Raw genomic sequence first — 14,212 nt, 5'->3', positions numbered from 1 at the left:
TCTCTCTCTCAGATCAATAAATAAATCTTAAAAAAAAAACCATATTAGCACAGGAAAACAAAAAGGAGACCTAAGAGGATAGGAAATCATGGTGCACAAGGTGGAGAAGGTTTGAGGAGTGCTCGGAGGCACAGAGGAAGGGGGAGGGCCACCAAGGTCACCAGCAGGGGCATTGCAGGGAGGGGAAACCACAGTGAGCCCCAGCCTGTGCCAAGCAGTGGGGGTGGGGGGTGGGGGGGCAGGGTTCTGTGCCAGATGGCAAGTATGGCACTTCAGGTGGGAGGTGGTGCCCGGAGGCGCATGGAGCCCCCTCCCCCCGCAGAAGACACACTCTAGGCACACCGCCGGGGCAGCCACTGCAGTCTCTCTGTCCTCTCTCTGTAGGCTGCAGTGACTGATGCCGCATTCCCAGACAGCTACGGGGAATCCCAGCCTCAGAGATCAGCATCCAACTCCGCACCCACAAACATTTGAGGAAGATGAACACAATAAGGAGAAGCACTCGGTTTCACCTACCGAGCCTACAGGCAGACGACAGATTAGCAGGAACAGACCTCCCTACCTCTCACTCCCACGCACAGGACGTAAAGCGAAATTAAGCTCCCTGCTTATAGCCGAGGACCCAGTACCCCTGGAAGCACACGGGCCACTGGGGCCAGAGAAGGTGGGGGCATATCTCCTCTCAGCCCTCCTTGGGCCTGAGTGTCCCCAAGGGGAAGTGAGCAATACCTGCACAGGCAGGCTCCTGCCAGGTCTGAGAGCCTGCATTGCTTCCTGTACACTTATATTACTGCCCGGGGCTGGGGGGCCAGACAGATAACCTAGTCACTGAGATAAGGGAGTGTGGGCAAACTCTGGACTCTCCCAGTCCCCGACACAACAACCGCCACCCGCCTTCAGGAGGAAAGGATGAGTCAGTGCCTGAGCTTCTCTAAGCAGCATCTTGGGCTCTGGCTTTCTCGCATCTCAGGGACCCATCTCCACCCAGAACCAGTGTTCGCAAAGCAAGAACAAGGCCTCAGACTGAATATGAATGATGTCTTGGAGAGACACAGGAGGACCTGGCATCCATAAACAAGGCTCAGCTAAAAAGCTCAGAAATGAATACTAAAAGAGCTGCACAGCAAAGCACATTACGCGGATGGCAGAGCAGAATGGACAGGACTGGAGGATGCCTCGGTCATCTGCAAGAGCAAGCAGAAGGTGCAGCATCCAGACACAAAGAGAACCAACAAAAAATTAAGAGATATGGAAGACGATGCTCAAAGCTTTCCAAAACGTGTCTAGTAAGAATTCCAGAACTATATCCTGAAATAAATAAGAAAAATTCTCGAGGTGAAAAAGGATGAGTCCCCAAAGTGAGAGGATACGACTCAAGAAATTGGAAAGGGAAAGTGAGTTTAGAAAACAAGAGAAAAGAAATAGAAAATCAGAAATTATATAAAGAGAAAGCAGAGAAATAAAAAAGAACAAGACCCAGAACTGATTCTTTCAAAAGACTCATGAAACAATCTCCCTGGAAGATTGACCAACAAAAGATAAGAGGGAGGGTGGGTCGGGAGGGAGAGAGGGAGGGAAGGAGAGAGAACAATGGTGTCTTGAACGAGAAAGGAGACAAAACTATACAGTAGAGAATCAAATCATGAGACCACCACAGGAAACGGGACCCCTTAAAGAAATGGTGGATGGCAGGAATTAGACAACAAATTCCAAGGCTGGAATATCTTGTCACATCAGAAAGCAAGGAGGGCATCAAAGACTCCTGGGGTCATGTCCAAAGACAGAGGAACCAACCCAAAGGAGCTTCTACTGGCCAAAGATGAATAATTTTAGCATCAAAAATCAAGTAAGTTAAAATCCACGAGCTAATAATGATACTAAGAAGAAAGACCCCCCTCACTGGTGACCTTTGAAAGATACTAGGGAAGCAACTCATTTTCAGAAAAAGGAATAAATAAAGGGAAAGAATCATCCATTCATTCTGACTTTCCCCCCAAAACTTTAACTCAAGTTACCACAGAGGTGATGGGAGAAAGTCCTTCAGAGATAGACTGCAGCCAATAGATGAAGAAGGAATGACAGACTCAAAAGAGCACCACTTTGCAAGCCCGAATGAAATAACTGGTCTAAGCAATGATCAATGACTAATAAAACCATTAGGACCTTTGTAGTGGATTATCAGGGTAACAATACCTGAAATCACTGAAAAATCTTACCACCAAGGAGAGACCATTAGACATCATTTAACTCCCACCACTGATGAAACAGAAAGTACAAAACACCAACTGTCTAGCCTTCTTGCCAAAACATCTTACTGAATCCCAGCAAGCCTCTGGATCTATGGAAACACAGAGAGGAATGTGTTGAGCAACACACACCAGATGCAATCACCAAAATCCAGACTGTGGGAGACGGCAAGTGTGGTTTTATCAACAACTGAATCGCAAGGAAAAGGTAAAGGAAGAAAGGAGAAAGGAAGAAATTAAGAACCGTATCACCCAACAGAATGCAGAGACCTTGATTCAAAAAACCGGATTCAGACAAAGCAGTGATAAAAACACATTATGGGCACAGGGACACCTCGGTGGCTCAATCAGTTAAGTGTGTGACTCAGCTTGGGTCATGATCTCAGGATCCTGGGATCGGGCCCTGTGTCGGACTCCTCCAGCTAGGTGGGGATTCTTCTTGTCCCTCCCCCTCTCCCTCCACCCTTCCCCACACTTGTGTTCTCGCTCTCTCTCTCAAATGAATAAATACAATAAAATAGAACACATCATGGGCACAATCAAGGGCATTTGAACACTGACTAGATATCTGACATTATTAATGAAATGTTTTTATTTTTTAAAAAATATATGTGAAATATACTGTGATTTTTTTTTTTTTTTTAGTCTTTTTAACATGGAATTGGGTTCTAAAATAATCTTGCGGGGGGACAGGGATATGAACAGATCAAGATTTGGCTGTGATGGTTATGGAAGTTGGAGCAATGGACACAAAGAGATCCATGACAGCATTCTCTCTACTTTTGTAATATGTTCAAAAATTTTCAAAATAGGGTCGCCTGGGTGTCTCAGTCGGTTGGGCGTCTGCCTTTGGTTCACGTCATGATCCCAGGGTCCTGGGATCGAGCCCCACGTAGGGCTCCCTGCTCAGCGGGGAGTCTGCTTCTCCCTCTCCCTGTGTCCCTTCCCTCAGCTTGTGCTCTCTCTCAAATAAATAAAATCTTTTTTCTTTTTTTTACTTTGATGGAGACAGAGATAGCGAGAGCAGGAACACAAGCAGAGGGAGTGGGAGAGGGAGAAGCAGGCTTCCTGCCGAGCAGGGAGCCCGATGCGGGGCTCGATCCCAGGACCCTGGGATCATGACCTGAGCTGAAGGCAGATGCTTAACGACTGAGCCACCCAGGTGTTCCATAAATAAAATCTTTTAAAAAAAAGTTTTCATAATATAGAAAATAAAAAATAACTAAGATAAAAACATAACATTTCAAAATTCTGCCTAAGCTAAAGATTTGTGAAAAGAAAAACAGCTGTTTTAAATCTAGGCCAAAAAACTGTGGTTTCTGAGGAAAAAAAACCAAGAGGGGGTACTTTTTTCTCTGACTTTTTGGGAGAGGAACTGAAAGACTGGGGCCCAGGGTGGGAGGGAGTACTTTTCATTATATTCCCTTTTGTACTTCTGAATTTTATATCAAGTATATGATTTATCTGTGATAAATGAATAAAATAAAAAATATATTTTAAATCCCAAAGCCGCTATGAACTTTAAGCCAATACACTTGAAAACCTAAATTAAATGGACGCCTATCTAGAAAAATGTATTGCCAAAATTAACTCAAGATGAAATGGAACATTTAAATAAACTGACAATCTTTTTTTTTTTTTTTTTTTTTTTTTTTTTTTTTTTAAAGATTTTATTTATTTATTTGACAGAGAGAGACCCAGTGAGAGAGGGAACACAAGCAGGGGGAGTGGGAGAGGGAGAAGCAGGCTTCCCGCCGAGCAGGGAGCCCGATGTGGGGCTCGATCCCAGGACCCTGAGATCATGACCTGAGCCGAAGGCAGACGCTTAACGACTGAGCCACCCAGGCGCCCCTAAACTGACAATCTTTAAAGAGGTGGAATTGATGGTAAAACATCGACCCAGAAAAAAAGTACCAGGTCTCGATAGTTTTATGGGCAAAAGGTTTTATCCAGCTTCTTGGAAAATTCAGCCCTTATCCTGTGCAAACTTAAGGTGGGTTGAAAAAGCAAGTTACAAAAAGAGTGGCACAGTAGGAAAATACTTCTTTTAAATTTTTACATATTTAAACTGTTTGGAAAGGAGCAGGATTGCCAAAATGTGAGTCTGGTTGCTACCCCCCCCACCCCCACTCTGCACACGGGGACAGTGAGCCAGCAGAGGGATGCCCCCCTTTCTCTCAGCTGAAGGGCTGGCACCCGAGCTCAGTATCCCCTGAGTCTGGTGGCTGAGGGACTGTGGCATCCCATGGCTCCAGGATGTCCTCTTTTCACACCAGCATGCACACCACTGACAGGCTAGTCTTCTGGGGGGGGGGGGGCCCATGCTAGACCCTTCACGGGACCGGAACCCACCTCTTTGAAGCCCTGGCATGGCTCCCTAAGAGAGGATGAGAAACTGGGGACCACACGCGATCCATCTTGCAGACCCAGGCTTTGTGACTGCCTTTTCCTCAGTGAAGCCTCTTCCTTAACTCAGGCAGGTGATGTGGAATTTATGGCAGCCCTGAGGGGACCCATCTGGCAGGACGGAAATAAGACTACATATTTATGGACTCCCATATATTTAGCAATGGTGTAAATTAGGGCAAAGGGTTCCAATTATCTTCAAAATAACAGTTACCTTTGGGGGCTGATGGAGGGCAGGGGTCAGGGAGAGGTCCTCAGAGGGGGCTCTAACTACACCTGTCATGTTTTACATCTGAGTCCCCTTTCTTTTACTCCTCACCTGTAACCCATTACCAAGTTCTGTGGTATATTAAAGATGGCCACACCTTTTTGCTTTCCCTCCCTTTAGGAGGTGTAATCTCTCCCGTCCTACCGTGAATCTGGACTGGCCTTCCCCCTGTTTTGACCAACAGGGGGCAGCAGAAGTGATGAAGAGATAGTGCCCGGCCTGAGCTTCAAGAAGAGCTTCTGCTTCTGAATTCCCCACCTCCCGCCCCCGCCCCCCATCCACCTGCTCTGCTGGAAGGAAGTGGGGGCTGGTGTTTGATGACGAGAAAGCACGTCGAGAGGGAGAAGGCACGTGGAGGAGCGTGGGGGGTCAGATGTGGGAGAGATGCAAGAAGGGCCGCCCCGCGGAGCCCTGCAGCATCCTGATGCACAGAATCCTGGGGAGTCGTAAATCGTTGCTTTGAGCCAGCGGGTTATGGGCTGGTTTGCTACATAACACTAAACACCTAAACAAGTCGTGATAGCTTTTGCTTCCAAACAGATCCCAGGTCCCTCCTCTTCTTCCTGCTCCTGCCCCACCCACCTGGGCCACATCCCCGTCCCTTGGGCCTCCTCTGACTGCTTTAATTACTCTCAGCATCAAGCCCGAGCCCCTGCCCTGGCCAGCCACGGAGGCCCACCTGTGCAGCCTCACCTGACTCTTCTAACACTCTGCTCCCGCCACACAGGCCATCTCGGGGACCTTGGCCAGGAGAGCCCTCCCCCAGCCCTTTATGGGACTGACTCCCTCCCTCCATTCACCTAATTCTGCTTCAATAATGCCACCTCGCCCTAGACGCCTTCCCCGACCTCCAAGCTAGAAGAGTGCCCTCTGCCCACCTGCACACTGGTTGACTTCCTTTGTGGCCCCTTTCCCACTCCTGGTGGTGGCGCACCCAGCTTATTTCTCGTGTTCGCCCCCTGGAATGTATCCTGAGGACATTTTCTTGCTTTCCCAGTGCTCGGTCTGTAGAAGGCTCGGATACAACGTGGAGTGAATGGAGGGGCACAGGAGGGAGAGCCGGGCACATCATCCTATCTTGTTTTCAGGATATTTACAAAAACTCTCTTCTTCCCAGTCTTCGCGTGGCTCCCTCCTTCTGGTCAACCAGGCAGACCTGAAATTTAAAGTCACCTCCTCAGAGAGCTCTTACCCAATAACAGTGAAAAATAGCCCCCTGGTGCCCCCTGAGCACCTCCTCTTGCTGTAATGCTCTCTTCGTCAAGCATCGCTCTCTGATTTTTCCTGTTCTTTGTTGTCTTTTTCTTCCTGCCAGAATTACAAGCCCTACAAGAGCAGAGGCCACGCTCCTGCTATGTCCTAAGTCTCTGGAACACTGTCCACCACAAAAGGATGCTTGGTAACTGTTGACAAAATCATGCTGAATTAATAAGTCAAACAGAAAGTGAGGCCTTAGAAGAAACACAGATAACAAAAAAACTCCCATAATAAGTGACAACGGAAAAATACTCTTCTAGCAGCACTTTTACTGTCTTTTCTTGGCATCATGGGAAGTTGCTTCCCGTGTCATTTAGACACATGCTCTGCCTATCAAGTCAACTGATTGCAAATTTCCTTAATAAGGCTCTGAACCGTATAATTATTGGTTTATCTGGAATTCACTGCAAAAATATTGATCTTAGGGGCGCCTGGGTGGCTCAGACGGTTAAGCGTCTGCCTTCAGCTCAGGTCATGATCTCGGGGTCCTGGGATCGAGCCCTGCATCGGGCTCCCTGCTTAGCTGGAAGCCTGCTTCTCCCTCTCCTACTCCCCCTGCTTGTGTTCCCTCTCTCTCTGTCTCTATGTCAAATAAATAAAATTTAAAAAAAAATCTTTAAAAAAAATATTGATCTTAATAAATCCGATATAAGAAATCAATTTTAAAAATTACCTGAGAAGGTAATAAGACTAGCATTAAAATAAAATAAGATAAATGCCCACTGGGATCCTCAGGAGAATTCAAGAAAACACCTCAGACATAACCCAGGCACAGAATGCTCTGAAAGAAACGACCAAGAAAAGGAAAGAGCTTTTTGGAAATCACAGATGAATGCCGAAATGAAACAGTCAGTAGAGGGGACGGAAGATGAGTCAAGAACATCTCTCAAATTTTCAGAAGAAGAAGAAGAATCGGAAAATGTGGGAGAAAAGATGGGCAACATGTATCATGACTACAAGGAGTTCCAGAAAAACAAACAAAATCAAACCCAAAGGAGAAAAAGCAGAGGAGGAAGATATTATCAAAGGGAATACAAGGAATTTTCTGGGCCTAAACAGTTGGCCTACCTAGTGCCAAGCAGCAGGAATGAAAAAGGACCCTCACCCAGGTCTTGTGTTATGAAGACCAAGATTTCAGAAGACCGAGCATACAGGGAAGATTCTAGAAGCTTCCAGAGAGGAGGAAAAAACCCAAACAAACCCAAAGGTCACCCACAAAGCAGAGGAATCAAACCACATTAGAGGACAACAGAGTGGACTCTTCCACATTCTGAAGGCAGACGATTTCCAAGCGGGACCCCGGGGAGGGCAAAATGAACATGCTTCCAGCAATGTCCAGTCTCTTCCGTGTGCCTGCATAAGCCCTGGGCTAGGAGTTTTCTTGATGATGTGCTTCAAATAAATAAGGGCCCAAGACTTCTGAGTATGAGCCAGAAACGGGGGATGGAGGTAAAAAGAAGGGAAGGGGTGCTCACCCCTTGACCCCCACAGGGCAAGGATGACACTGAGTCCCCAGGCCAAATCACCGTGATGGGAACATATCACTGAAGACCATGAATGCGACCCAAAGATGAGTCTACACTGATAGAATTCCGCATGGATGGAGCAGCCGGGAGACACGGCACGAAAGTGAAGGAAATCATTTATTACGGCAGGCAGGCCGTGGACATTGGCTCAGCTGACGGAGCAGATGTGCAGGCATATATTCTCCACGTAGAGAAATGGTAATGACGGGAAGAACTAGAATCAGACACAGGAAATAGAGACCCTTTTGGGAGCTGACCCTGGTGCTTTGCCTTAGAGTCTGTTCTGCATCACTTGCTTCTTTAACCAGGGGTGTGTATTACTTGGGTAACGTTTCATATGCTTATTCTTGGGTCCTGCAATTGTGCTGGGTCATAGGCAGTGCTAATCAACTCTTACGATAATAAGCAAAATGTAGAAATCATCTAGAGGCACATTAATGGAAGGCTGATTGGATAAACATTATTCTATTCACACTATCGAATTTGGTGCACGTGAAAAAGCCCACAAGCCAACTCAAGGGAAAAAAGTTGCACAACGTATGTACAATTGACCAGCACGCACGTAAAACCAGAAACACGACAAAAGGACTGTGTGTGTGTGCACGTGCATGGGCACAAGTACAGGGAGAGGATGGGAAGGAAACACTCAGCTACCAGTGAGCACTTGGAAAGGATAGGAAGGAGCCAAAGATCACAGTGGCTTTATCTATATCATGTGACGGTTCTATGAGAATGTGTGTAATTCTAAGTCTCTGATAAATTCAAGATGCCAAAAATAAGTTATTTTGGGTCTTGGTTCTCTTGAAATGACCAGGTAGGCAATTTTATTTTTATTTTTATTTTTTTTAAGATTTTATTTATTTATTTGACAGAGAGAGACACAGCGAGAGAGGGAACCCAAGCAGGGGGAGTGAGAGAGGGGGAAGCAGGCTCCCTGCTTAGCAGAGAGCCTGATGTGGGGCTCGATCCCAGGACCCCGGGATCATGATCTGAGCCGAAGGCAGACGTTTAACGACTGAGCCATCCAGGCGCCCCAGGTAGGCAATTTTAAACCAACACCTGGAGACATGCCCGGCCATTGGATGCTGGGTGGGGGGAGGGAGGGTAGATGGGATCAAAGCTGCTAAGGATGACCCTAAAAGAATGAGCAAAATGAAGTATAATCCAAAAAAGTTGTTTACAGTTGAAAATATCATTTCTAACTAATGTGTGATTTCTTCTCTAACATCAGGGTTATGGGCTCAGGATGCTTGAGATACATGTTTCTGGGTTTTTTTCAGTCTTTTTCTCTTTTCTTCTTTAAGACAAATGTCAATAAATAACAAGATGTCTAAGTGGAACCTGGACAAACTGAACCCTGGGGAGGCCAGGCTGGTGAAGGACTTTGAAGGAATATTGGAAGCCCCCTATTTTCATTCATCAGGGTTCCTGAAAATGCGCGTGAAATTCATTTACTAAAGTTTGGATTTATAGGTTATGCCTGAGTAGGGGTCCATACCCAGAGAACTAAAGAATTTCATAAAAATCCCTAAATACAGCTGCTTTGAGGTCTAACTCATGTGGACCAGGAAATCAGACAGGTGGAAGAAAATCCTCGTCCTTCTGCCCCGGGACCTGGGGATGTCTACACAGACACCTTCCTGCTCACAGGGGTCTCCGTGGGGGACCGGGTGCAGGGCTGGAAAGAAAAGCCCCTCTCTTGGCCACTGCATGCATGCCAGGTAGACACAGAGGCTACCAGGTGGGACTGTCCTGCCCGCCCCTCAGAAGGGGAGACAAGTAAGGGCCAATGTTGGGTAAGGGGAGGCGGGCCGTGGGTCAGGGCTGAGGGCTTGGGTGAGCTTCAGGCTCTTGCCCCCTAGAATGGATGCTCCCAAGAGCCCGCATGTGGCAAGGTGGAGGGAGCGGGGTGGGGGGAGGGGAGAGGCAGGAAGTCAGCTCCTTCCCTGAGCCCAGCTGGCCGGCCTAATGGCTCCACAGACCAAGGAGTAAAAAAAAGCTCAGTGATAACCAAGGAGAAGGCTGCTTGCTCTTGAAGGCAGTGGGTGGTTTACTCAGCCTGAGAAGGAATCCACAGGGAGGGAGGGCAAGGTATCTGCTTCTAGTTATTTCAAGAAAGGCGGAGGGGGGGTAAGGGATTCTTATCAGCCCAGGGGGGCGGAGCTAGATGCCACAAAGGCAGGACTGGTCTTGCAGCATAAACTTCCTAACAGTGTCGCCCATCGACAGGCTGGCTTTATTCGAGAGGGAGTCAGTTCCCCATTGCTAGAAGTAAGCAAGTACATTCTGGAGAAATAATCAGAAGATCTGAGCCTCCGATGAAGGGTGACATTAAAAGCCCCATCGAAGCCAGAGCTTCTGCAGTTGGGCAGAGCTCTGTGGGCATGAAGCTCAGCTGAGCTAACTGCTCCCCTCATGGATGGATGCCCGCAGCCGTTTTCCCCACCCCCGAGGCCACCGCTTGGCCTCTCTTTGCTTCACCTCCCTCAGTAAAGGATTCCTTATTGGATACTGGATACGGTCCCTGGACGGTCCAGGGCTGCTTCTGAGGCCAGGCTGGGGGGGGGGTGGGGGGGGCGCCCTATGGACCACAGTCTCCTTCTAAGCAAAGCCCTGTCCACCCTCCTCGCTCCCATGGTGTGAACCTGGCCCAGCAGGCTCGAGCAGGACATGGGCTCCAGGAACAGGTTAGAAACATGGGCTGGCAGTTCCGCTCGGAGAGGCCCACATCCACGCGGCCCTGCCCCCTGTAGGATTTCCTACAGCGTCCTCCAAGAAAGCGCACTCCCACCGGAGGGGCACTTCCTATTTCAGCCTATTTCCTAGTTCTATTTCCAGAAGGCAAGAAGAGCCCCTACTTGAGCAAAGCACGTGGCTCTTGGGAAGTTATTTTTAATACAGATTTGAGAAAGCCAAGAGAAAAAGAGAAGGACACTGAAAGTAGCTGTGTAAAAACCTGGGATTTGAAGACCTTCTGGAATGTTCCTTGTCCTCCTTTGGTCCATGCTGGTTCAGGGGAGGATAGTGCTCTGAGAGGCAGGCAGCTGAAGTCAGAGCTGCTCACAGAGCAGTGGGGGACCTGAGCCACCCCCCGGTGACCCACGTCTCCCTAAGCACCCCTCATCCTCCAGAGAGTCTCGCCAAGAGTTCTCGGCCTGAGTTATTTAGACGTTTGTTCACCTTTCCATTTTCCAGGGAGCCTCACCTCAGCTGGTAGGACAGGTTTTTCCACTCTGAGGAGTGTCAGACGCCAAAGAATGTGTCTCATGGTGTGTTTGTTCACACAGATTGCCCGGCAGCCCCGGCCCACTATCTCACTGACCCTCGTTCTATCAGCCCATGCTCTCCGCTCACCCAAGCTTCCTAAATGTCCCTCATGCACCCCAGGCCAGCTGACTGCTGACGGTGCCAATAAGGTTGCACGGTGCCTTCCTGGGACACAACTGTGCCACACACACACAGGACAGGCCCACCCAGACCCCCTGGCCCCACCGGCAACTGGTGAAGTGCTTGCACCTTCGTGGGCTTTGGAAGGGCTAGCCATTCTAAGCACGCACAAGGTCAGTTACTCGAGCAAAACAGGTATGGGCGCGAGAAACACCCCTAGGACGCATCGGTACGCAAACAAAATGCCATCACCCCAAAACCCCAAAGTCAAACATGAGTTCTTCCCTGATTTTCATTAATGTTTGGATCTTTTTCTAAATATGTTCGGAAGCCCAATAATAACTTCATCGTTTCCAAAGCATGCTGTCTTCCAAGCATTGTTAAAAAGAGAGAGCTTCTAAAAGTGAGAGAGAGCTGTTTCTACATTGACTATAATTTGAGTCTTATCGGTTTGCTTCCTGGCAGTCAATTTTCCTTTGGTGATGCTGGGCATTGGGTGTGTGCTAAGCTTCCCGGGGGTGAGGTGGGTGGACGGGGGTGGCGGGAGGGGAAGCAGGGTTCCCTGGGATCCCAGGAGGTCTGGGGAGAAGGTGAGCAGAACAAATCTGGCTCATCTGCTGGGGTCACAGCCCGGATGGTGGGTGCAAATATACCTCCATTGGTTCCAGAAAGAAATGAGGAGATAAGAGGCCAGTCGGAGCAACGCTGGCCTTAGAAGTGAGCACTGAGATGTGCCAGTTAGATCGTAATCACCAAACATCGGTATTTAAAGAGGCAACACTTTTAAAAATAAATGGCAGTGTTATTCTTCCGGTTGCAAATGTAATGCAAAACAAAACAAAACAAAAAAGGAACACATGCTCAGTGTAGAAAACATAAAGCCTACGCATGAGCAAAGAGCAGTGGTTGTAATCTCCATGTGACTGTGTTACCCTCTGACTGTGCCCTGCCCCCAGGCTGTGGTCTTGGTGTGCAGATTTGTATTTTGTGAAAATAAAATCCAAACATGCGATGTTTCTAAAATTGGGCCTGCAGAGCTTTGGGGTCAAGGTGAAAGCCAGCAGGTGGGACTCACCAACCCTACCTCTCACGACTGCCCATCAAAGCAACTCCACTGTTAACTGCTATATATGCTCCAGGTAGGAATTCATGCAGGCCGCTTAAACAAATAAATAACAATATACAAATATGACACATTATGTTGTTCAAAGGGTTGAAGCCCACTAACTCCCATCATGGCAGATGGAAGGACAGGCACCAGTCCTTCACCTCTGTCTGCATCCACAGCCTGGGCATGGCCTCCTCGTGGATGGAGCTCTTCATCTGGGGGGCCCCCATGGGACTTGCTTTGGCCAAGGGCAACAGCACGCCACTCTGCGCCTCGACCTTAAGAGACCTGGTGTGTTTCTGCTTTCTCCACTTGCATCTCTGCCGCCGGCAGGGGGGGGGAGAATGTCATTGACATTCACGTTCATCACTCTAGCTAACACGCAGTCAGCAGTGACTCCTTAACCTGGAGCCAGAGGTAACAGGTCTGTTCATTGTCCATTGGCCCAGCTCCCAAGGATCTGTAAGACTCGGTGGGGATCCCCGGGCCCCTCAGAAAGCCATCATCTCAGCCTTGCAACTCTGTGGGTAGACCAGAACATCAGCATGACCTGGGAGCCTATTAACAACACAGAATCTCGGTGTCCCCGGACCTACACAGTGAGAATCTGCATTTCACCAAGATCCCCAGGGGACTTGAGTATATATTGCAATTTAAGAAGTTCTGTTCTAGGGGACCCAAACATTTTAGACCAGTTGATTCTCAGCCCCAGCTGCACATTGGAATCATGGGAAGGGGGTGGAAAAGTTTTTAAAAATGCCCATGCCTGCCATTCCCCCAAAATGCTGTTCCAATGAGCCTAGGGGGTGCCTGGCATTGGTAGTATAGACACCCCAGTGTTTCTGGGGGCCAGGGTAGAGACCTACTCATTTAGATCACCAACTCTTGACCAGGAAGGGGACAGGGCAGATCCCCTCTGGGGCCTTTTCAGCTGACACAGGCACCCACCCAGTAAGCCCCGACATCGCCATTCTACCCTCATTCCTCAGGATTGCTAAGAGGAGAGACAGGTGGAATAATGGAGCTGGAGAGGACTGGAAAGTAGATGTACTACTCAAAAACTGGATAACACGTTCTACCGCAGGTCACCTTGATCTCAGGCTAATAAGGCAAGGCCTTTCTAATGAGTAATAGAAAACAGACATATGTCTGTTAAGAGAGAAATAACTTTTCAAAAGATGCAAGTTGAACGTTCTGAGAACCTTTAGTGCTGGGCAATGTCGAGAAACAAATTCTTTTCCCATTTCATAATTTGATTTATGTGCAAAGCAATCTTCCAGAAACATCACCGTAATTAGCTTTGGGGCATTTTCAACGGAGAGAGACACACAAGTTACCGAACAAAGTGTCTGCTGAGCCAGGTACAACGCTGCGTCGCTAACTTCATGGAGGGTACAAACACCCTGGCCCTCTCAAACACAACATACGGGCCCTCTCAAACCCCACACGATGGCCTAGACTCTATGGGCGAGAATTCCAGAGTGAAGACAGGATTCAAATAGCAGTTCTGCCATTTACAAATTGTTGACCTTCACTGAGTTTCTACGTATCTTTTACTCTCAAATTCCTCAGCTATAAAGTGGGGATAAATGACCATTTTCTAGGTCGTTGTGAGGATTAAATGAGATGATTTCCTAAAGCACTGAATCCAGGGCCTGGTATGCACTCAGGGCTTAACAAATATTTATTGTTAACAACAGTGTCAATGCCAACCTCTTAACTTGTGTTAAAAGTGGTACAACTCTAGCGGAAACCTGGCAATACATAGAAAGAGGCTTAAAAGTGTTCAAACCTAATAATCACACTTCTATAAATATATTTTATGGAAACAGTCTCAAAACCATGTATAAAAAGATGGGAATGGGATGTTTTCGGTAAGAGTCAGCAACTAGAAGCAACCCGAACATTCCTGCACATCCAACAGGGGAGCGAGGACTAGGTCGATCACTTTATACAGTGTTCCCACATAAGATGATCATACAAGTTAGGTGACTGGCAAAGTTAGGAGAAAACA

At 47.9% G+C, this 14,212-nt stretch overlaps 1 protein-coding gene across 2 annotated transcripts in view; it reads right to left on the bottom strand.

The window, feature by feature from the left end:
* LRRK1 (leucine rich repeat kinase 1) overlaps window positions 1-14,212 on the bottom strand; it is a 119,333-nt gene that overhangs the window by 99,222 nt on the left and 5,899 nt on the right. The gene's annotated exons all lie outside the window — the stretch shown is intronic.

Source organism: Halichoerus grypus, chromosome 8, assembly GCF_964656455.1.
Source record: "Halichoerus grypus chromosome 8, mHalGry1.hap1.1, whole genome shotgun sequence".
Lineage (NCBI taxonomy): Eukaryota > Metazoa > Chordata > Mammalia > Carnivora > Phocidae > Halichoerus > Halichoerus grypus.
This window is presented reverse-complemented; position numbering and strand designations above follow the sequence as displayed.